At 41.5% G+C, this 25,793-nt stretch overlaps 1 long non-coding RNA gene across 1 annotated transcript in view; it reads left to right on the top strand.

The window, feature by feature from the left end:
- LOC128342975 (uncharacterized) overlaps window positions 1-25,793 on the top strand; it is a 115,597-nt gene that overhangs the window by 1,464 nt on the left and 88,340 nt on the right. Inside the window, exon 2 of the long non-coding RNA XR_008315280.1 lies at window positions 12,971-13,058. This is a non-coding gene — a long non-coding RNA (uncharacterized LOC128342975). The remainder of the gene's footprint in view (window positions 1-12,970; window positions 13,059-25,793) is intronic.

Raw genomic sequence — 25,793 nt, 5'->3', positions numbered from 1 at the left:
AAGGCGGTAGCCTTTTTGGCGCCGACAGACAGACGAGAAAGCTTCCAGTCACAAGGTGTGACTTCGAAGGCAGGCTTGAACCTCATGGCACTTAGTCTCTACCTCCACCACTCCACTTCCCTTTCATCAGCTCTGCCAGGAGCTAGAGGAGGAAATTAAGAACCAAGAAAACGCATCACTGCTTCCACCGTTGTCTTCAAAATGTACAAATCGGAATTTTTCACCCAATGATCACAGTGTCTTGGGGCTTTACTGCATTACACATAAGCCTTTCTTTGTCTCATTTTCTAGGTTTAGAGCTATTGCTCAATTAAATAAATCTTAATTTATCATATGAAATCCCCATTGCTTAATCGATTAACTTATTAATCACATTTGCAGATGGATAAAGCCCATCATTTGGATGGAAACACCACCACCCCACTTTATGTTTAGTGAATTAACAGAGCTTAAAACTAACAAACAGTGCTACATACGGTATCACCCTAAGAAACTAACCTAGAGGAATCGATAGTGTTTTGGCTCATGACATAATTCCCTGAAATTTAAGATTGAAATCCACACAACTAATAAAAGTGTCATTATTTAAAAAGACAGACAGACACACAGACACTGTCAAAGGATGGGAATTGTACTCCCTATAGTTTTGTTTTAATTTCCTCTTTAAAATATCTAATGGGTAACAAATCTCAGTCGGAGAGTGATGTCTGCACCCCTGAGTCTCTGCCATTTTGACCTGTCTGTAGCTCCTCTCAGGCCTCCCTTTCCTTCAGCTGAGTAGCCTTCCCCGCATGAGGAGGCTGAGGGACTCTCTGTCTCAGCATGCATTTGGATGCATGGGCAACAGCAAGGGCAATCACTGAATTTCTTTACTACCAGCTGGGCCAGCCAAAGCCAGGAATTGGCAGAGAACCCCCCCCCCCCGTGAGGTGGGATGGGATGGGTCACAAGCAACACCAACCAAGAGTTGGACAGCTTCCCATGTTGCGCAGCATGGCTGATTAATCAGGGCCAGAGTTTTAACTGAGAACGGTAAAGATTTTTAATCAAGTAATCAGTTTGTTTAATCAACTAAACATTACACCTTATTTAGAGATAACCATCTTATGTTGGAAAGCTTTTCTAGAACCAATTCCAAAGGGATTTTTATGCAAGTTTATTGCAGCAAAAACATACCAGGAGCTTGAATTTCATTAAATCTTTAAAATGAGACTACAAGCTTAGTTTATAGAACAACAACAAAATTCAAGGGACAAGACAGAGCAAAACAAATAAATATTTCCTCTTTTTGACATGAGAAGGTCATTTTGCACAGAAGTGACTAGTAATAAGCAGAAATCAAAATGATGAAAGCAATTAATGCCAAGCAACAACCACAACTAAATCCCCATTGTTTATACAAACACATTAATTTACATTGAATACACTCTTAAACTAAAAACCAAACCAGCAGTAAGATGGACATGTTTCTGCAATATCAGCTCAACTGCAAGGTCAGTCAAACTTGCAAGATATCTGCCACAAGATCAAACAAATTGGCAAAATCCGAATTGACCAGCTGTTCCAGCTGTTTGCAATTAGAGTCTCTGTACATCCTTCTTCACTAATCACCATAAAGGATTGCCAGATACAATAAGACTGTAGTATTTTTAAACAGGATATAACGGTTACAACCTGACTCTTGCATCCAGCTCAATAAACAAGTTGCAGATTAATTTGCTTCTCTTCTATACAGTGATATAATTTCTTGTACAACATTTTGGGGAATGCATTTGTGAATTTTCTTTTTCAGTTCAAATGACCACAAACTTTGTCTTTAAAATCTCTTGCCCTTTAAATGGCTGTCAGCTGTGGGGGGTGGGATACTCTCTAAAAACATGTCCTAGTCTGGTTTGCGATGAACTAGTAGCCCAAATAATTAAAATCTTATATTATTTCCAGCAGCATTTATAATTCTAAGTGGTATATTTCCTAATTTTATATCGTTTATGTTTATATTTATTGTTTTAAAGGGTTTTTTAAGCTAACAACCTCATTTTAAACACATGTGGATAATTATTACAATAAACTAGATAGAGAATATTCAATTAATGTATGAAACAGAACACACACAAATAATTATTGTCCTTTGAAACTGCTGTAGATCTGAAGTTAATGTAGTGCAACCCCATACCAAAATGCCCTGATCTAGTTACAGTGATGCGGGTTGAAACACAGGCTTCCACACTCATGGCCCTTTTCAGATTTGGAATTACATGCGTATGCGTATGCATATGCTACATGTAAGTTCCACATTTTGGAGTTTCAGCTACGAGGGCTGTGCTTCTGATTTCTATCACAGGATTATGAGCCATGAGTGCAGGCCTCAGTGTTGCCGGAGCCCATTGGTTGTTTAAGGGTAGCTTCCTCCCCATGCCAACAAATGATTGATGCTAATAGTACTATTAAGAATGGATGTGCGCAACCAAACCACCAACAAATGCTTCCCTAGTATTTACTGTAGTATTTCCTGTTCTTTGCAAAAATTACCAATTACCCACCTTCTTCCTTTTGATTTTATGTTAAAGTGATTTTAAAACAATATTTTAAAATATTTGAAATCCATAGACACCTATCCTCCATGCCTTAAAAATATTATTTTATGATAAAAATGCAATTGGAGGATACATACAAGTGCCATTATATATAGGTATACCCTACCAACAATGTATGGTATACTTACAAGTCAACAAGTTGTTTGCTTGTTACAATTGCCACTGTGTGATCTTCTTCTTCTGTTGCTGTTTTAGTTTCTATTTGATTGAATTTTGTTTTATTGTTTTCAACACTTCACACATTGCTTAGTATCTTTTTGATGAAGAGTGGTGTAGTAAGCAACCCCTGAGATGGGTGATTCCTATTCCCGTTTTACTGTTGCAAATACAGGAAGCAATTGCAGACAATGTGGGCTTTACTTTTGCATGCAGAACTACCTTAAATCTTATATATGAAATTACTTTAATATACTTGCTGACTTGCACATTTAAGAATGTAACTAATTTAAGACTGGCATTTAAATAAGTTAATGCAATGTCTGTGTGTAGAAATAGTGCTGCATGAGGCTCCCTTCTGGATGCATGCAAAAGGATGCTGTATAGGGAGATACCATGTCTGTGAGCATATGTAAGGTGCTCCTGAGTCTCGCATGGATCCCCAAATATGAATCCCCTTTTTGGGGAACGAGTTCTGTGTATCCCTACTGCAGTGTTGTCTAAATTTGGATCACTTTATCTTTCATAACCATGTTGACTGGTTATAGTTTCTTGGTAGGTAAGAAATGTTTGAGGAAAGAAGAAAGAAAGGGTAGGAGCTGTACTTCAGTGACTGAGCCACTGCTTTGAAAGCAGAACATACCAGGCTTAATTCTGGCATCTTCAGATAGGTCTAAGAAAGACCCGTCTGAAACCCTGGAAGGCTGCTTCCAGTCAGTATAGACAATACTGAGCTAGGTGGACCAATGGGTAAAGTAACTTCATATTTCATCATCACTAGGACTCCATAATTCATCAGAACAATCTGATTCCTTATAAAACTAGAATTATACTATGAGAGGCTGGAAAGTGAGTTGATAAGAATTACTGGTTCATGTGGTGCAATAAGCTACTTCTGCCTATTTCCAAGTGGTCAGAACCCACCAAACTTCAATTCCTGAGCTGCATTTCCCTCCACCACCCGAGATGTGCCATACAACTTGAAATGCAGGTTATGCATGTCGGGTTTCCAGAGGAAAGTGCAACTCAGGAACCAGAGATTGGCAGATTCAGACAACACAAAAATAGCTGCTCATGCTGGGAACTCTCGCTCTCCAGGAACCAACAGTTTCCACCAACTTACTTTTCAGCGCTTGTATGAAGCCAGCCTGTGAGCTCAGTTTGGAGTACGTTCATTTTGAATTCCATGTAAACTATAATATTTAGCAAGTTTTAAATCACAAGATCGTGTTTATTACATATGTTTTAATAATGTAAAGAATTCATCATCAGCTATATTAATATAATCCTTCTTAACAACCTGAATCTATACTTAGAATTGAAAATTAATGGCCAGGGTTTCAAACATGCTGTTTCCAAGTAACAGTCATAGGTTTTCACATGTGAATAGGAACTAACAGGTGTTCAATATTCTGAAAATCTGGCTGTGTGACTGTGATCATCTGTGGACATAGATGTTATAAGATTATCATGCACAATCTAGTAAGGTAGAATGTTGTTCAGTAAATGTCTAGAGTGACTTTATCTTAATTCCTTTTAAAGCAATAGAATGTTTGGATGAAAAAAAATATTTTTCATGTTTTGAAGCATCCATCACAGATTACCAGAGCCAAAGATGAGACATTGAAGAGGCTAAATTTCTGATTTAATAAAAATCCTTGGAAAGGCTTTGATTTCTTTCTCTGGAGCTAATATGTTACCTATAAAGAAGCAAGGAGGAATATTCAACAAAGTCAGATAGGCAAACCCTTAGTGGTTTTATGTTGTCCTGCACATATGAGACAAATTGCTCTCATGAGTCATCTGAATACATGTAATACATTTATTTGCCCTAAGAGAAGATCAACATAAAGGCCATCTACATAACTGAAAACTGGATAGGACATTTGTCCTACCCAGGTTTGGGAACTGTGTGAGCTCCCAAATTCCACTTGTGTGTGAGCAAACAACTAGGTAGGAGGAGGAGGAGTGATTTGTGTGAAGCAGGAGCTGGGTAGGACAACAGTGACCTACCCAGCTCCTGCCTCACACATGATCACTCTCCCCTCCTCCTACCTAGTTGTTTGCTCACACACAAAATTGGAAGTGCACACAGCTCCCAAACCTGGGTATCCTTTTATTCAATCCTTCTGTTATTTTCACTGTGAAGTATGGTGAAAATCCATTAAAGAACAACAGAAGTTCCATACATTTGTGGGGCACCACATTTGCCCTCCTAGTAATTAAGAAACATCTGAGTTTTCTTCTTTCCCCAATCATTATCTGTAGACCAGGGTTGCACAACTTCATCTCTCCAGCTGTTGTGACCAGTTGTTAGGCATGAGGGTGTTGGAGAGCTCAGGAGGGGAGATTTCTTTATCTTCCCCAGCTATAATGGAAGTGCACAGGAAAGGGAGCACTACTTATTCATACTGTCTGGAGACTTGGAGTTAAAGTTCAAAATGCAGTAGTTTATTTGGGAAATCCATAAGGGAGATAGATAAGACCCATCATGCCTCATTGATAGCTACATCTAGTAAGAGGGGAAAGGAGAAGAATGACGTCAGTCTCTCTCTCTTTCTCTCTCTCTTTTTCCAGATGGCTAGGGATGTGCTGAAACACATTTCAGCTGTCTGAATCACAGGCACCTCCCTTTAAAATTGAGGGCTTACAGAGCCCTTTTAAAACAGAGGAGAGCAGATCCGTACCTGCTTCTCCTCCACTTGCCACAATTGTTGTCATCCTGGCACTCCCTCCAGCTATGCCCGCGCACCAGCAGGGCATCTCCCAGCTGCCCCTGCACAGAAGCCGTGTGTGTGTTGGCACCGTGCAGTGGCAGCTGGGAGATGCTCTGCCAGCGTACAAGCATAGCTGGGGGAGCACTGGATGGCAGCAAGGTCTCATCATATTCTTTGCCAAATTTCCTTTGGCTACTAATCTGGCTTTGTAGTGCTCAATGTCTCCTTCTGCATTGTATTTGGTTTTGAAGACCTATTTGCATCCTAATAACTTTATTCCAGTGGGTAGTTCCACAAGTGTCCAAAAGGACACTTGTGTAGAGAGTCTCTCTCTTCTTCTGCAGCTCATCTCCAAGTTTTAGCTTTGATTGTTGGCAGTCTTTCAATGTCTCTCCATATGCAGGGTTCCTGGGTCTTTCCCTTTCTGGCCATGTGGGAGAGACTCCTGGGTGGAACTGCTTTGTTGGGTCTTTGGGAACATCTCACTTCTGGCTCAACTTCTGCTCCCCCTTTTGGTTCTGGTTTGCTGGTTAGCTCCAGGTTTATGAGAATATATTCTACTTTTGGATCCTTTTCCATTTGGATCTCTGGTCAAATTTCTGCCACTTCACTTGAGATTGCCCTTTGTCTTTCATCAAAGTATACTGCATTGCATATTCTCACTGCTCCAGTAGCCACATCAAGGATTCTGTATCCTTTTCGTCCTAGTGTATATCCAGAAAGTATTCCTTTTTCACATCTGCAGTTCAGTTTATTTCTTTTCTCTTTAGGAACATATGTATATGCTTTTGATCGAAACACTCTGATATGTCCTAAGTTGGGTTTGTTCCCATGCCATGAGAGCCAGTGTGGTGTAGTGGGAGAGCCAGTGTGGTGTAATGGCTAGAGTGCTGGACTAGGACCAGAGAGACCTGAGTTGAAATCCCCATTCAGCCATGATACTAGCTGGGTGTCTCTGGGCCAGTCACCTCTCTCTCAGCCTAACCTACTTCACAGAGTTGTTGTGAGAAGAAACCTAAGTATGTAGTACACCGCTCTGGGCTCCTTGGAGGAAGAGTGGGATATAAAATGTAAATAAAAATAATAATAATTCAAAAAGTGTTGCATCTGTTGCTTTGGTTACAGAACAGTCTGTTCTGTAGGTAACTGGCAGTCATAACTGCTTCTGCAACATGCACCTTGTCATCTCTACTAGGGAATGATTCACTATTCATGTTGTGGGGTGTAAGGCACTGTGTGTTCATGATTAATGCTTTGTTCCCTGAGATAATTGTCCATTTCCTTTGATGTGAATTCACCCCAATTATTACTTCTTAGTCTTTGAGGTTTTCTGCCAAACCTGTTTCTCACTATTGCAACATACTCCTTAAATTTCTCCAGAACTGACTTTTCTCTTTTAGCATGTAAGTAAAAGTGTATCTGGAGTAGTCATCAGTGTAAGTCAAGAAATATCTACTTCCTCCTGATGATTCACCTTGCATCGGTCCATAGACATCACTATGAATCAGCATAGGGGGCGCTGTGACTCTCTCTGTTTTCTTATGAAAGCCTTTATTGGTCCCTTTGCTTTTCAAACAGCATACACACTGTGAGTTGCAGGGTTGAACTTTCAAGCTCTTGCTAAATCCCCCTTCTCAAGTTTAGATGCTCCTTCCCTTTATGCTCCTTTGGCAGCTTGCATCTGATTTTTACTTTCCCTCTGCAGTGATCTTTCTGCCATCTGCTAGCTTTATTGGAGATTTATAATTCAAGACCAGCTCACTATACAGTTCCTTCTCTTTAATCAAATTTGCAAATTATCAACAATTAGATTCCCATAGTCACTTTTGCTACAATTTTCAATATTATTTTTAGCAAATTAAAAAGTTTCAGAAATTTCTGAGTTCACACCACATCCCTTTTTTGCTGTTTCCTTTGACTCTCTTTTAGTTCTGTGTAGTTTTAGTAATTTGAGTTCTGGGTACTGAGTCATCCCTCTTGAAATTTCTTTCAGTTGGACTGTGGCCAGGGCCTTTGTTCTGAGAACAATTCGCTTGCAATTGTTCTCAAGCTAATAAACCTTGCTGTTTTGTTTTGTTTGTAACACCATAACTTGATTCTTTTGGTCAGAGCCTCCACTAGGGATTATATCTGATCTTAAATCAAGATCCTGAAGTCTAGAAATCAGAAATTTCAAATCAATCTGTTTTCTTGATTCCAAAATGTAATGTATCCCTTGAAATCTCTCTTGCAGACTATTCAAAATAAATCCAAAAATTACTTGATCTGGTAATTTAACATTTCCTTTTCCACATCTTCTTTAAATGTCTAGGATTTGATTAATATGCTCAGTTAAATTCTGTCCTTCTCTGAGTTTCATATTATACTGTCTCACAATCAGGTCAACACTAGTATTAGTATTTCTAGCATACAGGCATTTTAAAGTCTCCCAAGTTTCCTTAGCTATCCTGGTCTTTCTCAAATGCACAATGATTGAGTCACTCACATGCAAGCAGACGAATCCACACACTTTTCTGTTTTGTACATCCCATGCTATTTGTTCTCCAGCTGCTTCAGGTCTGTCCTCTTTCTAGTCCCTGATCCATGAGAAAGAACTGCATCCTAAATGAACATGTTTCAAAATTAAATCCATCCAACCTCAGAATTGCTGCCTGTCCATGTCTCCATGGCAAAAAATTTCCCTGCCATTTCTCTGGAACTCCTTTCCAATCAAGCAGGCTTTTCACTTACCTACTGTGCCTCTTTGCTTGCTTTTTCCGGATTCTCTCTAACCCTGTTAGAGAGTTCAGGAGGGAAGATTATCTTCCCCAGTTACAGTGGAAGTGCACAGGCAAGGGAGCACTGCTAATTAATGTTGTCTGGAGACATGGAGTTAAAGTTCCAAATAAAGTAGTTTATTTGGGAAATCCATCAAGAAGAGAGATAAGACATATCGTGCCTCATTGCTAGCTATAGGAGGAGGGGAAGGGAAAAGAAGGAAGTATCTCCAGGTGAGAGAACGAAACCTGAGACTATCAGTCTAACAAAGGGGAAGTAGAGTAGAGAAAGCATGGTCAGAGGGGCAATACCCTTACTGGCTGTCTTTACCTCTAATGCTCCTAGTGGTCAATAAGGTTGCTGGTGCTAAGAGCCGATGCCATACAGGAGCTGCATCTCCAACAGATGGCAGTTGTAGTCCAACATCTGTGGGAGGACCAAAGTTGTGCAGCTATGATGCAGAAAAATAAACAACCCAGCTTTTGTGAGAAGCAACTAGTTGTGAACCAGGGCAGAGCTGTAATAGTGTGATACAGGTTCCAAGAACCCATGCTGAGCTGCCTCCAGGGCTGCCTCCATTATTTGGGGGGCTGCCTCGCTCACCTTTTATCTTCCCCATGGCTGGCAGCCACCGCTCATCTCACCACTGTGGGCACCTAGTGGACACCCCCGTGGCAGCGGCAATGAACTCGCTGACCCAGCAGCCTGTAGGGAGGCTGCCCTGTGCATGTGCAGTGGCCATTTGAGTGGTCGGCACGGCATCCAAGTGTCATGGGGGAGTCTGCTGGGTGTCCGGGGCAGCAAAATGAGCACAGGCCACAGAGAGGCGAAGAGGCTAATGAGGTGGCCCCAAAAGTGACCAAGGCAGGGAGCGTGACTCCACCATTGGGGGGACGCAGACTGCCCGTGAGAACACAGGCCGCTTATGCCCTCCCTATGCTACTGTTGTGCACAATGGCTAGTAGCCCTAGCTGGGGGTGTGCAGTCCTAACTAAATTAATAGTCACATCAATGACATTGTTGCTGGGCGCTCCAGAGGCTATTTGGAAATAGAGTTCACTTTAACTCCCATCAGGGTAGAAAATGTGTTTGAACATCATAGTGCAGATTGAATAACCCTCTAATGTGAGTCAACTGAGATGTCTGACGACAGAATTCAAAGAAAACTGTTTGGCATACTCTAAGCTTTTATTGCTAAATGTATTAAAAGAACTTGGTAACTATGGCAACAAAATTAGCATGAAAGCAACATGTTATATCAGGGTGAAACTTCACTACTAATAGTTTATATTCAGCTTGAATGCTGCCCAAGAACAGATATTAACAGCAACTGTGCTGCTAAGAAACAGTGTTCAAAAATTTAGAAAGACTATACATTTTGTCTTTACACAGAATTGTCACAGATAATTCATGTTGCATTTCATGGTCATATCGCTCTCCTCTCTCTCTTTTTCTTTTATCCACATACACATGGATCAGCTTTCAGTGTTCACCTGAGGATAACACTTCATACTTCTGATGAAGTAGATTGTAATCCATGAATCCATATGCTGCAATACATTGGTTAGTCTTTAAGGTGCCACAAGATTCTTTGTTGTTTTTGCATCAACAGACTAACATGGCTATTCCTGCTTACGAAGACTAGTATGGTTACTCCTACTTATCAAGCGCAGACAGCTTGGTAAAACAGGGAGGTTTGTGCACACTTCAGATATGGGCTGCATTGTGTGTGGAGAAGTGAGTGACAGTGCTGGCCGCTGTGCTGGGTGGTAAGAAGAACTTTTTAGCTACCTCTCTTGCTTTCCCCGGCTGCTTGTTTGACAGGCTTGGTTTGGTTCAACCATGGACCAAACCGCCCCCAGTTCGGTCTGCGATCGACCCCCCGAACAGGTCCAGTTCAAGGCAAACTGGTTCAGTGCCGAACCATTTGTGCACACCCCTAGTTGACAGACAACCATGTAGTTGACAGACAACCATGTAGGTGCAGCTAATGAAATTCAGTGGTGAGGAGGAGCAGATAAGGAGGGCTTGAACCAAAAAAGTGGACATTTTTCAGCTTAAGGAATGCTCCCTCAAGACAATCACAACCCTTTCTGCTTCTGAGGAGGAAAGGTGCCTAAAACTTCTATCATGCTCAGATACAGGGTCAAGTAACACATTTTGTTGCAGGTCCATACTTGTAAATCTGAATAACTCTGAATGCAAGTTTGAGGCATTTTTGTTTCATAGAAAAGAGACAGCTCACCATCCTATTGATATAGCCAGCATTATGTAGAAAAAGCAAACAAGTGTTGGACACATTGCTAGTAAACAACATGCCAATACTAGTACAAACAAATTTTGTTAGAAAGCCTGTTGGCAGCTGCCTTACAGAGGTTTTAAATTAATTTTAATGGAAACATTGAATTTATACACCAGGGTAGTTATCATTCTCTAGGGTCCCCTCAAGAAAAATATGTAATGTATTATGCAACTAAGAGCCTTTCAAAAATAGAGTGAGGAACTATTTTCAACAGGCTCACATGGCCTGTAGAAGATTACATTATTGGAGTACATTCCACACGCATTTCAAAGTAATCCTACCATAGTCTCATATGGGACTCCACCAAGAGAGAATCAGGTGAACAGCAATCTAGTTCACAGGAGAGAACTAGTGAACAGCTATCTATTATACAAATCTATAGAGGGCTTGAATTTAGATTAGAAGGGTTTGAGATCAGTACAATGTTGACTTTTAATTCCAAATTACTATAACAATTTTTTTAATTGATGGTTTAGTTGGATTTAAAATTTTATTCAGTATCATTTATGTTAATTGTGTTAATAATACCTATTATGCAGAGGTGAACCAAATGTCAAAACAAGTCAATAGAAAGCAAGTGCCTGAAGCTATTCTCACAATGGAGAGAAACTTGGCTAAGGGAGCCCAGCCCGGTTTTCCTCTGTCGGGAGAACCACTGGGCTTGTGGGCAAGCCCAGTGGTTCAATGGCAGCTAGCCCACCCTAGAATCCCTCCCCTAAAAAGAGGTTAGCGGAGCACTTGCTCTGCTAACCCTATTCTACTGCAGTGTGGCTCTGCAGTGCAGTAACAAATGAGTAGACCTCCGACCGGGAGGCTACAACAAGCCTCCCAGTCTTGGGAGTCTCTCCAGGATGCCCTGTGCACTCGCGTGGGGCATCCTGGGACTTCTGGGGCCGGGCAGCCCCCGATCCCACTGCCTCTACCGGCTCCGGATATTTGGCCACCCAGGGAAAGCTTTCTGCTCATATGCACAGAGGCTAAGCCCACTCTCCCTGCCAAACCCTCCTTGGCTCCACATGTTGATCATGTGTAGAGCTTCAAGAAGGCTCTACACAGGGAGGCTCTACACACAACCATGTGGAGCCTAGGATGGTTCAGCAGGGAGAGTGGGCTTAGCCCGCTCTCCCTACACATGAGCAGAGAGCCATCCCTGGTTGGCCGGATCATCCGCCCACATAATTACCAGCTCCGTCATGGAGCCAGTAGGGGCAGTGGGGATCGGGGGCTGCCTGGCCCCTGGAAACGCCAGGATGCCCCATGTGTGTGCGTGGAGCATCCTAGGGAGACCCCTGAGGTTGGGAGGCTTGTTGTAGCCTCCCGATTGGGGATCTACTTGTGTGTTGCTGTGGCATGGAACCGCTGTGCGGCAACACATGATCAGTAAAACGGGGTTAGCAGAGCGAGCACTCTGCTAACCTCATTTTAGGGGAGGAGTTCTTAGGCAGACTAGCTGCCATTGAACCACCAGGCTCGATGGAAAGAAACTGGTCTGGGCTCCCTTAGCCCAATTCTCTCCATCGTGAGAATAGCCTCAGGGAGTGAAGAGTCACCTGAACCTGAGGGGAAAGAGAGTTCCTCTGTTGGGGAGCCCTCACTGAGAATATCATGAGCTGGGATACTACCAATCATACTTCTGTGGGCAGCAGGAAACAGATCAAAAGCCAGTGATATTCTCAGGAGTGTTCTGAAGGCCAGAACTTCATCTGGCTGCACAAAAGGATCCTGTTATGGTTAAACAGCTTTCACAATTAAGCTGGCACCACACCAGTACAGCTTTCTCAATTATGGAGCACATGATCTTGCACATGTCTAGGGCAACAATAAAACTCAAAGGCTGACATACCACACAAGGGTATGTCAGCCCAGTAATGTTGCATGTATGCAAATTGCACAACTACACAAATATAAAAATTGCAGAAATGACTTGAGTAAGCCCATTATTTCTAATTGGCATACTGTTGTGTAACATCAATTGAACTTTTGTGCATGCAGCATTACTGGACTGACATACCCTTGTGTGATATGTCAGCCAAAGACTGAAGTAATATTATCTTGTGAAATCTCTGGATTTCTTACCATTTTGTGGGGTGGGAGTGTGGGGAGTCTTTCCTTTACAAATTAAACTGTGGGAAAGCATTTTATCACACCATGATTAAAATTCAGCAGACCTATTAGGGTTGAGATAATAAACTGTTTCAATGGATGGCTGACTGATATAAACTTTAAGGTATATCAAATTCAAAATACATTATCTTTTTGATTTTTTTCTCTTATATTGTGTCTATTCTGTTGTTTATATCTGTGTGTATTTTTTTCCCTTTGAGATAATTTAAAAAAAAATAGATTAACATTTATAGATATGGAGAAAGGAATAATTCCTTGGATCAGTGAATTTTAACAAACATTATGAATTATGGATTCAGTGCAAGCAATTGTTATTTCAGGATAACTTCTCAATTTGGACTGCTTGAAAGTGAATTCCCTGAATTATATATACCTTCATCTTCAACTGCTCTTGATCTCTTGTGAATGGTAAGGTGTTTCTCAAAACAGGCAATCTTTATGTCGAGTAATTAATTATTAGGTCAGAGAAATTCTGACCTAATCACATAGTTCTAGTTTGTATTTTAATGGGTATTATTAGCCTTTCTCAATGTGCATAGTTTCCTAAAATTTAGTGCCAATAGTATTCAGCCAGGGTTATAAAATCTTATAGTTATTGTCATGTACTTTGTAATTATTTTGTATGATTAAGCTTGCTCATCCTGGAAAACTGAGCAAGTTTTCTACCCAAGGGTATGTCTTTATGTTTCTCTGTTATTCATCTGTAATGCAAGTTGACAAGCACTATAACAGAGAGGAAGGAAAATGAGGGGTCTGGATTAGAGGCTGCTCTTACATAGAGGTTGTACTGGAAAATTTTCGATAGAAGAGTTAAGACTCAGAATTCCTTTTTGTCAGTGTAGAAAATGGTTTAGAATAAAAACATTGGCGTGTTTACAGAGCAGAAATATAACTCAAGTGAATAAATGTATAAACTAGGCTTTGTTTTATCTATCTTTTTCCTGGGTGGGCTCTAGTTGTGTTTTTAAAAGTATATGTGTGTGTCTAATTATGTCAGAATGTGGATAAGTATGTGTATTTTAATGTAAATTATTTTTGAATGCATATCCCATTGAAAACAAAGCAGCATGGATAGAGGACATTGAGACCTTGATGCACATTTGAATACACAACCTATTTGAATGTGCATCAAATGTACATAATCACAAATTTTTGTTGATTTTCTCTAGCTTTCCCAACTCTATAGTATCATTTGGGGCAAACTGAATCATCAAGGCACCATTTTCACTAGGGAACATGGATGTATCCCTTTTGGGGGTACTCCTCTAAAAGTCTGTTAGCCTGCTTCTAAATATAGTTACTTTCAAGTAGGTTCCTCGTAACTGGAACTCCTTTAAATGGATTTAGAACCCAGATTTATATTTTGGTTTTTCCTTGATTTGTTTCATTCTTTTTTAATATATATTTCTCACTGAAAAAAAATTAATGCTAATTACTTAGATGTATAGCTGAATATCATTTATAGTATCCCTTTTTTAAAAACTGGAAATTATTGGGGAAATGGTAACAAATTGCAGGATGAGTTTCTATATATATGTTTGCTCTTTATTAATGTTATTTAAAAACTGTTACTCACAGGAAGTATATAGAAATGATTGATTGATTGATTAATTGATTGATTGATTAAGTGCCGTCAAGTCGGTATTGACTCTTAGCGACCACATAGATAGATTCTCTCCAGGATGATCTGTCTTCAACTTGGCCTTTAAGGTCTTTCAGTGGTGCATTCATTGCTGTCATAATTGAATGGCTCCACCTTGCTGCTGGTCGCCCTCTTCTTCTCTTTCCTTCAACTTTCCCCACCATTATAGACTTCTCAAGGGAGTTGGGTTTTTGCACAATGTGTCTGAACTATGATAGTTTGAGCCTGGTCATTTGTGCCTTGAGTGAAAATTCTGGATTGATTTGTTCTATGATCCATTTGTTTGTTTTCCTGGCTGTCCATGGTATCCTCAAAAGTCTTCTCCAGTGCCAAAGTTCAGAAATGTCAATGCTTTTTCTATCTTGCTTCTTCAAAGTCCAGCTTTCGCATCCATAGAGTGTCACAGGGAAAACGATTGTCCAAACGATTCTAATCTTTGTAGATGTAGACATGCCACAGCATTTAAATATCCTTTCCAAGGCCTTCATTGCAGCCCTACCAAGTGCTAGTCTGCAGCGTATTACTTGACTGCTGGGTCCTTTACTGTTGATGGTTGATCCTAAAAGCCAGAAGCTATCCACCACTTCAGTGTCTTCATTATCAATTCTGAGGCTGGTTGCTTTACCTGTTGTCACTAGCTTAGTCTTCTTTACATTTAGTCGTAGTCCCATTTTTTCACTGTGGGCCTTGACTTTCATTACTAAAGCTTGCAGATCATCTGCATTCTCAGCTATCAGAGTGGTATCATCAGCGTAGCACAAGTTATTGATGTTTATTCCTCCAACTTTAAAACCATGCTCATCTTCTTCCATTACAGCTTCTCTCAGTATATGTTCAGCATATACATTGAATAAACAAGGAGAAATTATACAGCCTTGCCTTACTCCTTTGCCGTTCTGGAACCAGTCTGTTTCACCATGTTCTGTCTGGACTGTGGCTTCCTGTCCTACGTATACATTTCTCATGAGGACAATGAGATATTCTGGGATACCCATTTTTCTAAGGATATTCCACAACTTGATATGCTCGACACAATCCAAGGCTTTTCTGTAGTCAATAAAGCACATATTGACTTCTTTCTGGTATTCTTTGGCTTTCTCAATTATTCAGCGTGCATCAGCAATCATGTCTCTTGTTCTGTGGCCTTTTCTGAAACCAGCTTGAACATTTCCCTTTTCACATAGGGCTTTAATCTGCATTGGATGATCCTGAGCATTATTTTGCTAGCATGTGCAATTAAGGACATTGTGCAATGGTTTGCATAATCTGTTAAGCCTCTTTTCTTTGGTATGGGTATGTAGACTGACCTCTTCCAATCGTTGGCCACTGTGTTGTTCTCCAGATTTGCTGGCATAGTTTGGTTAGAGCCTTGACTGATTCTTCTGTTGCCTGCCATATTTCTGTAGCTATTCCATCAATTCCTGTAGCCTTCTGACTTGGTAATGACCGGGGTGCTGATCTAACTTCATCTTGCTGTACTAGAGAGATTCTTGCAAGTAGGGAATATCTTCTAGAGTATCTTGGATGTTGATGTCCCTGCTGTACAGTTTTTCATTATACTCCTTCCATCTCTTTTGATCTTCTTTGAATCAGTTACTATCTGTCCTTTGGCATCCCTTAACATACCAATTCGAGGTTGGAACTTCCTTCTGAGTTCAGAGATCTTTTGGAAAACTTGCCTTGTTTTTCTATGTCTATTTCCATCCTCAAGGTCTTTACAGATGTCATTATATGGAAATAATTACCAACTTAATAATACCTATCATAAAAATTGTACAGCAATTGAAACTTAGTGAACCACCAGTTGTACATTACTGTTAAGAAGAGTATGGACAAATGTTGAACTAATCAGGTTATCAAAGGAAGAGAGACAAATTCAGGCCAATTCCATGCTAGGGATCATTAGGAAGGAGATTGAAAATAAAACAGCTAATATTATAATGCGCTTATACAAAACTATGGTGCGGCCACACTTGGAGTACTGTGTACAATTCTGGTCACCACATCTTAAAAAGGACATTGTAGAACTGGAAAACGTACAGAAGAGGGCAACCAAGATGATCAGGGGCTTAGAGCACCTTTCTTATGAGGCAAGACTACAACACCTGGGGCTTTTTAGTTTGGAAAAAAGACGACTGCAGGCAGACATGATAGAGGTCTATAAAATCATGCATGGTGTGGAGAAAGTGGAGAGAGATAAATTCCTCTCCCTCTCACACCATACTAGAACCAGGGGTCACTCCATGAAATTGATTGCCAGGAGGTCTAGGACCAACAAACGGAAGTACTTTTTCACACAACGCGTGATCCACTTGTGGAACTCTCTGCCACAGGATGTGGTGACAGCCAACAGCCTGGATGGCTTTAAAAGGGGTTTGGATGACTTCATGGAGGAGAGGTCTATCAATGACTACCAGTCAGAGGGCTGTGGGCCACCTCCAGCCTCAGAGGCAGGATGCCTCTGAGTACCAGTTGCAGGGGAGTAATGGCAGGAGAGAGGGCACGCCCTCAACTCCTGCCTGTGGCTTCCAGTGGCATCTGGTGGGCCACTGTGCGAAACAGGATGCTGGACTAGATGGGCCTTGGGCCTGATCCAGCAGGGATGTTCTTATGTTCTTAAATAGGTTTAGCAACATGGTCCCTATTTGTTGGTGATTGGAGTACCAGATTTCACCAGAGGCTGAAAAAAGTTATTTTAAAATTATAAACAATTTCTTACATAGTCTATCACATTATTCATTAATCATCTTAAAATGTAAATGCATGTGCTGCTGGATCTGAACCAAGGGCTCATTTAGACTAACATTCTACAGTAGCCACCCAAATGCTTTTGTGAAGGCAAGAAGGCAATAGGGCTCTGCCCTTCCAGTGACTGGTACTCTGAGGAACATCACTTCCCTGACTAATACCCATGGACAGACCTGTCCAATCCCATTTTAGAACCATCTACATCCATGGCTATTGTCACATATAGTGATAGTAAATTATATAGATTTTGTTGTATGTGTGAAGAATTGTTTTAATGCAGGGTAAATATGCATTTTACACAGCCAGGACAAAAAAGTTTCAACACTGGAAAGGAAATGGACACCAGAAAGTTACTAAAGTACTTAAGGAAACAATTTCTTTCTGAGAAATTCATCTCTTTGCATAAGAGATAAGAACTTCAGGTACAGTTTGTGAACGAATATGAGGAAGCCTTTTTTAACAGACTCAAGGACATTTTAAGCTTATCCATCAGCTATTCCTTAGAGCACTGTGGTTCAATGCATCTAAATACCATTTTGATAAAAGATGGCAGATACATTAAGGTCATCTTTAGAACTGTGGTAGTAATAGTTCATACCCTTTTATCTGTGCTTCAGCATAAAGAGAAAAATAGAAGAGCTGGAAAAATAAGTTTTTACTGCTGATATATATGTACCATTTTAAATTGTCAGCATGTGTATCTTTAACTAGTTTCCAAATTGCTAGCTCTTAAAAGTATGACTTATGTCACATATCTGAGAGTGCTTTTTTTTTTTTTACAGAGTGAATCATAATTACAATCCTAATTAGGGCTAGCCAAAATAATTTTGCTCCCTGCAGAAAGCATCCCCATTGGCAAGTGGGGAGGGGGAGGAGGTTATGTTTGAAATGCCATGCAGGTGTTTGTGCATTCAGAATAAGGGTAGTATGATGAAAGCAGCATTGCCCTTATTCTGATGGCTTAATTTGCCCTAAAATCTGGTCCACTATGTGGTGTTGTGATGTCATCACTCAGCACATGTGAATATTCAGACTGGTAAAGCAGTTTATATTTCCACTTTTGACCTTAGTAAACTCTATTGGCAGGTTCCTTTAGAAACAAAATCAAAACAATATGCTGCATTTCAGACCTCATTTGGGCATTATCAGTTTACAGTTATGCCATTTGGTCTTCATGGTGCTCCAGCACCATGGAGCATTTAGTCTTTTAAAAATCAATGTTAACATTGACTTTTACAGAGCACCAATTATGAAAAATAATGTACTTTACAAGTAGATGCATGTGAAATGCATCTAGGAGCAGTCTTATCACATGAATTACACGTAGGGAGTCAGTGCAGGCTATTTATTTTGGGCAGAATGGGTGGCACCCACCTAAAAATTTGTCCAAGCCAACAGCTTCTTCACTCACTGCCTCCCAGCCGTGCTGCCCTGTTCCCTGCCTGGCTGCAATATTTTCACTGGGGGGGGCGGGTGATGGTAGCAGCATACTTGAATGCGCCACATGTATCATTTGAGTTAATTTAAATATTCATGAGGCAGCAGCCAATTAAAAGGCCTGCCTTTTTTAAAAAAGGTGGGCTGAGCTTGGAACACCCTGCCAGCCAATCGGAAACCATGAGGTTGATTGTCTGCTCTGTCTGCCAAATCAGAGTGGCCAGAAGGGGAAGGTCTTTTTTGTTTTAGAGGCAAATAGAGAGGGACTCTTCATTTGGCTTTAGCAATTATAGCTGCTTGTTCTAGCAGCTCAACTGAGCTTTGTAAAAAACTAAACACAGATACTATCAAGCAGTGTTCCCTCTAACAGGGATTCCCAGATGTTTTCACTATAACTTCCAACATCCCCAGCTGCAATGGCCTTTGGCTGGGGATTCTGGGAGTTGGAGTCAACAACATCTGGGAATCTCTGTTAGAGGGAACACTGCTATTAAATAAGAACTTTGGAAGAATGAGAAACTCAATTTTAGTGGTGAGTTTGTATTGTGACTTATATCTAAGCCTGAAAATAAAGAACTATGTGTACAGTCTGGGTTGAGCTTTAGCTCAGCTAAGTAAACAATGCCAACAAAATTTGGTTTCCTTTTTGGTAGGGATCCTAGTTAGGTGCTTGCAAAATCAGATTTGGGGCAGCAGGAGGCACGCTGAAAAGTTGTAGCACTGGTGAGGGTGAATGGTGCTTTTCATCGAACTGTTAGCAGCAAATTATTAAATCCCCCTTACCAGATCACGCTTCTCTCCTCCTTCCATGGCCGCCTCTCTCTATTCCCCCCACCACCACTGCACTTGGATCTTAGGACTGCCGATCGAATTGCCAGGTTGGCTTTTTAAAAGCCAACTTTTGGGTTACGGCCCATTTGACCCATGAGTATACCCCTCAGGTTCTGGCAACCGTCCCCTCCTGTCCCTTACGTTTTCGTCTGCGTGAATCATGCATATGATTCTGCAGGCAGAAGCTGCTATTTTTTCTGCTTTTTTGGTGTTGACACAGGGTATCTTATTGCCCCAGTCCAAATAAAGTTCTAATTACTGCACATGATGTCACCTTAGGCAGAGGAATAATCCCATCATTTAATTAGTTGAATGATTTTAACAAAGATTTGCATAGTTGTACTAATCAGTTGCCATGAATTACAGAGAAGCTGTTACCAGAGAGGGGTAGATGAGGAAAATGAAGAGACAAAAGTCCCATGGTGCTGTAAAGGTTTATTTGAGCCCAAAGCATGTCCGCTGAAGCCTTCTTGGGGCAAAATATTATCCAATGTAATCCTGTTACAAAAACGCTTCTTCAAAAACAGGTAACAAAGCTAATGGAGCACATTTGCTGATATCTATGCAAAAAGGTTTGCATAGCAGCACTAATCAGTTGCCATGAATTACAGAGGAGCTGTTGCCAGTGAGGGGTAGCAGATCAATATGTGTTTATGTGTAGGGGGGTTGATGATGAGGGGGGAGAGGAACGAAAGAGAGAGTGAGAATTTAATCTCCTTTAATATAATTAATTTAATTGTCCTGATTCTATATCTTTTGTTCTGGTTTTATTGCTCCCTTTCTTTACACACAACTTCTCTCTCTCTCTCTCTGTCTCTCTCTCTCTCTCCCCCCCCCCCCTTCCACTGACTGCATGGTTTAAAGAGAGACAAAATACACACTGTCTCTGGCTGGGTCACTTTGGGAGAGTGGAAAAAAAAACCCCACAAAAGCCCGTGTGCTGCCATTTGGCCCCCAACTCTGAATGGGGAAAAGAAGTTGGTCACTCTGGCTGGGTCACTTTGGGAGAAAAGTGGTGTTTGCAGAGGTAGCATGTAAACAGAGGCGAGTTCCTGGCCAGACACGAGGGCTGCCCTATGGATGCAGGAAACTGGTTGTGCAAGTTTATTATGCTGCCTTGCCTTTCCCATGTGCAAGTCAGATCAAGTGGGAAATGATAGCATTGGTGTTGGAGCTTCATTACTGTATCCTCCTACTGGGAGGAGAACTATTTTATTATTCCTACTTCATTTCCTCTTACTTTATTATTGTCTCCTCCTACTGGGAGGAGAGCTGGTCTTGTGGTAGCATGCATGAATTGTCCCCTTTGCTATGCAGGGTCTGCCGTGGTTTGCATTTGAATGGGGGTCTGCATGTGAGCACTGTAAGATACTTCCCTTAGGGGAACTCTACAGGAGAGCATCTGCTTTACATGCAGAAGGTCCCAGGTTCAATCCTTGGCATCTCCAGGTGGGCCTTGGAGAGACACCTGTGCTGAAACCTTGGAGAGCCACTGCAAGTATAGACAGTCCTGAGCTAGTTGGATCAATGGTCTGATTTGGCATAAGGCAGCTTCATGACCACCAGAACGCTCATGCAAATGGCTTCTTTACTCCCAAGGATAGTGAAGTGGGGCCACCCACAGACAAGAAATGGGGGAGACTTCCTAAGTACACAGAGAAACATGACTTTGGTTCTTCTTACTAGGATTCTGACACCTGCATCTGCAAAAAATCCTTCTGATACTTGCATGTGCAAAGACCTACCATATGAACAGAAAGCTAGAAAAGACTCAACAGTGATGAAAAGGTGTGATATTTCCCTTGCTAACTGGTGTTATATGTCCCCTGCTAACTTAGCGAAGAGGCACCTTTTAAAAGTGGTGGTTCTCTTTATTTAGCAGGGGGAGAGCAGCTGGCCCTATCCACCCCCAGCACAGCATCTCTCCAGTGGCTGTTGCTGGTGTTTTTCTTATGTTCCCTTTTTTTAAAGACTGTGAGCCCTTTGGGGATAGGGAACCATTTAATTAATTACTTTATTTCTGAATGTAAACCGCCTTGGGAGCTTTGGTTGAAAAGCGGTATATAAATCTTTGTCATATTCATATATTTCCCATTGACTCCGCCTCCAGCTCCGCCCATTAGCTGCCTACCTAGCACCCACTAGACCCTACAGGAGTCAGCAGCCATCACTGGTAGGGGAAGACCATCCCCTAGTTCACCTCTTGCTAACTGAGCAAAGTGGTGACTCTTCAATCTTTAGCAGGAGGAGAGCAACGGTACCTATTCAGCCCCAACATCACTTATCCAATGGCTGTTGCTAGTGTTTACCCTGTGTTTCTTATTCGAAATTATTCATTAGAAATATAAGATATGCTGTGTGGGAGAGAATGCTTGGCAATTAAGTGGACCATAGAAAGCTTTAAATATTGTTTGGGCATCACTTGAATCTTGAAATTGACTATAAAGCCTCAAAATTAGGGATGTGCGTTTCATTTCGGATACAAAACATTTTGTGCACAAAACAGGCCATTTCAGCTGTTTTGTAGCCAAAACAAAACACCCAATGCTCAAAACAGAAAATTTTGTAGCCAAAACAAAACGTCCTTGTTTTGGATACAAAACATTTTGTTGTTTCGGCTGTTTTGGAATTCCATTTTGCAATCACAAAAAGTCTTTCTCCTTCAGTCTCCATTTTGAGTTTTGACATCTGTTTGAATTTCCAGCCCTTCCAACCCGCAGATTGGCCAGCGAAAGCATGGGCTGATCTGCTGGCAATTGCCTCCTTATTCCTTTTAAGTAAATTTAAGGGTAAATTTTACCCTCATTGGCTAGTGGGGCAGTGTACATTTCATTGTTGTTGTTTCACACTGTTGTGTGTAGATCATTTGTATTTTGGGCAGGGGGGATGTGGATGTGCATGACCTTTGGAAATCTGGCTGATATTTTCCAAAGCTCTGCTGTTGTTGAAGTGTGATGTTGATGTTATTTGGGGTGGATTCGAGGCAGAAAGGGGGCTTTGGGGGCAGAAGAGTGGTTCAGGTGGTAGTGCCCCAATGGGTGCCTGCTGCCACACAGATTCCAAAGGAATTGGGGAAAGGGCTGATTTTCAAAGAATTTCTGAAGTTGACATGTCTTTGGGGCAGATTCGGGGCAGAATTCGGGGCCTGAGGGGCAAAACAGTGGGTTGGGTGGCAGTGCCCTAAGGGGTGCCTGCCACAACCCAGATTCCAAAGGAATAGGGCAAAGGGATTATTTCTTAGGAATTGTTGAAGTTTATGCTTCTTTAAGGTTTCCCCCCTAGGGAATAATGGAGGTTTCAGCAGACCCATAACTCCACCTAGTGGGCACTGGGGTGGCCGGGAGGGAGTGGTTGTGTAGTGCACATAGGGTGCCAACCACCCCCATGGATTGCTAACCCATGGGGTGCTGGGTTTTGTTGTTTCTGAGGTGTTCTGAGTGTAGATTCTCTGGTAGCATATGAGATTTTAAACGACAAACCATGAATCCACTCTCATATGCTACCAGAGAATCTGAATCTACACTCAAAACATTTCAGAAACAATAGAACCCAGTAACCCATGGGTTAGCAACCCATGGGGGTGGTTGGCACCCTATGTGCTCTACACTGCCACTTGCTCTGGGCCACCCTGGTGCCCCCCAAGTACAGTTATGGGGCAGGAATTATGGAGGTCCATCATTCCCTATGGGGAAGAACTTTACAGACACGCAAACTCCATTGCATCTTTAAAAATCAGCCCTCTGCCCAATTCCTTTGAAATAATTCTGGCAGCTTCCTTGCCCCCACTGGGCACTACCACCCACCCTACTCTGTTCTGGGCCACCCCTTTCCCCCCAACATGAACCTATACTTTTGCTGAAACCTCCATTCTTCCCTATGGGAAAAATCCTATACTTCAAAAATTCACCAAAAATCAGCCCTGTGCCCAATTCCTCTGAAATTTGGGTGGTTGTTTCCACCCATTGGGCACTACCACCACCACCCATTAGTTTTCCCCCGGGGCCATTTTTTAAAATCCAAAACGTTTTGGATTTGGATTTTGCAATTTCTAACAAAGAACAAAATTGGGGTGTTTCAGATTGGCTGATTTCGAACAAAGAACAAAATGGGGGTGTTTCGGATTTGGGCCAAAAATAAAACAGAAAAACAAACAAAACGCACAACCCTATTCAAAATGGATACAGTTAATGGAACTGCTCCTGGGGTATTGGCAGAGACCCCCAAGCTACGTTTTAGGCTTGTGTGGGGGAATTAGCTGGCTTGAAATGGAGCAGTCCCTCCTTCAGAATAAATTTGTTCAAGCATTGGTCATGGAAAGAACCGAACAGAGAGATTAAATTTTAAAATACAATGAGTTTTATTGAAGGGCTACAGGAAGAGAAGATAACGGTCAAGAGCAGCAATATTTAACTAGCAAGACCAACAAGTTACAAAAGACTATGTTACAGCTCAGAAGGAGAGCATTTGACTTGAGTTTCCGAATTAAGTTCCCTCAAGGCTGACGAGAGAGAAATTGACAGTTTTTGATTTTAGTCAATTCGAGTCTTGAGAATAGGGGTTATATACTATGTCGCTCCTTCCCAGAGGAATGCTGTGAACCCTTGCAGATTGGTTGTGGCTTAGAGGCTTATTTTCCCCAAGCCAGGCAGGAGGGATTGGGAATCTGGGGACCAGCCAGAGGTCCGTCAGCCAGGCAAAATCCAAAAATGAACCAAAATCTTGCAGCCCCGAGTGCTATGCAGATCGGGTTAGGAAAAGGGACGGTCTGGAGGCGAAAAGTAAAGCAGGAGCAAGAGTCAAGGCAGGGCAAAATCAAGGTGCCTGTGCCAAAACTGAGGGATAAGATGGTGGATCTGAGGAAGAACCACCTGAATCTGAGGTAGGGACAAGGTTACTCAGGAGGCACAGGAGGCATGCAGATCCCAAGAGAGACAGAAATCACACAGATTGATGGTGTCTTAATCAGTTATAGGAGAATTCTTGCCCAAGGGCATTATGCTGATTACACCTTGCAAAGGTTGACAATTGGGACAGACACATTGTTCTATTCAAAAGTGAAAAGTGAACTTCTTCCCTAGCCTTTGTCCAAGAAGGTCTGAAAGACCCATGTAGGAAGAGGCAAAATGGTCACATCAAAGATTATCACTCATGTCTTTTAGAATATCTGGGGGTGGCTAAATGTAAACAAGCTAGCTTCCTTCACCTCAAGTCAGTCATTAACATACTCACTAGCAAAGGAGATGGCCTATTGCTTTCTTATCACTCCTTCCTGAGGTGGTGCTGTCTTGACCTGATCTGCTGTGCCAGCATAGGGAGAATACTTGGCTTATTCTTTAAAGAATACCTCTTGGTTAAATCATGTCTACTCCAGCTTCCCACCTGTGAGTAATCAGGCGGTTGATAGCACGGGGAGGTCCTCCTGCAGTCCTGTGTGTTAAACTTGACCTATGAGTTCCTTCTCCCTGGCTACGTGCCAAAGTGTCATGCCTTTTGAGTTAGCCACAGGCGAAGCAAAGTGGGGATCTCATAGTCCCATTAGATCCAGAGTACAAGCAATGGCAACTACAGGCTTGTAGTTCCAAATGTAGTTTGTAGGCACAAACTTAACATGAGCCTTCCCATTGGCTGGAAGTCTTCGGTATCACCCCAAAATATGTCTTGCAAGGCTGAATGACCTTCAGGGATGTATTTTCAAGTATCACAAAAGACTTCTGAGGTAAGGGCAGGTTGTTGAATATCTCCCCCACTGCAAATGCTGCTACTGCATTAGTTGGGAACTCGTCGGAGCATTGGTGTATCTCATGTATCACCGGAAATTCAAGATGTCAGCCACTTTTTAAGAATTATATTGAAGACCAAACTGGAAGGAAGGAACATGTACATATAAAGCTTAATTTGACAGGTTTTGGTCACCTGTGAATGAATGGAACTGTAGAGACCATACAATAAGCCATTTCTGAAATGAAGCATCTAAGCTCCCCTTCTCACATGATGGCAATGAAAATTAAAAGTGGAGAAATGCAGCAGTGTGAATGGATATAATATGAGCATTTATAATGTCATTGTATGAAATGTGAATATCAGTTTCTGCATCACCTTCAGATAAGGACAGCCATTTCTCTATCCGTGCTCTCCAGATCTCCTAGAATTCTTCAGCCCAATTCATTAGCTTAGAAACACCAGTAAGAATTATGAAGAGGGTATCAAATAGGGGAGAAAATAGCTCTCTTTCATATTATTGAGAACTCAGTTATCTCTGCTTGCATAAGCAAAAAGCACAGTCTGTCCCCACAACACACACTGCAGTTTTCATTTGGTTAATTGCAAAGGAGGAAAGTGCTGCTCTGGTTTATTTTTGGCTAGAACTTGGCTGAAACACCAAAATTCAGCTTTTTGACAGTAGCTTCTACAGTATAGCAGCCTAATACATTTTCACTGATTCTGTTAAATGTTAATCTTTCACAACCATAATAATACTAAAGTCA

Source organism: Hemicordylus capensis, chromosome 2, assembly GCF_027244095.1.
Source record: "Hemicordylus capensis ecotype Gifberg chromosome 2, rHemCap1.1.pri, whole genome shotgun sequence".
Taxonomy (NCBI): Eukaryota; Metazoa; Chordata; class Lepidosauria; order Squamata; family Cordylidae; genus Hemicordylus; species Hemicordylus capensis.
The sequence above is the reverse complement of the archived record's forward strand: the minus strand, read 5'-3'. Positions and strand labels throughout refer to the sequence as shown.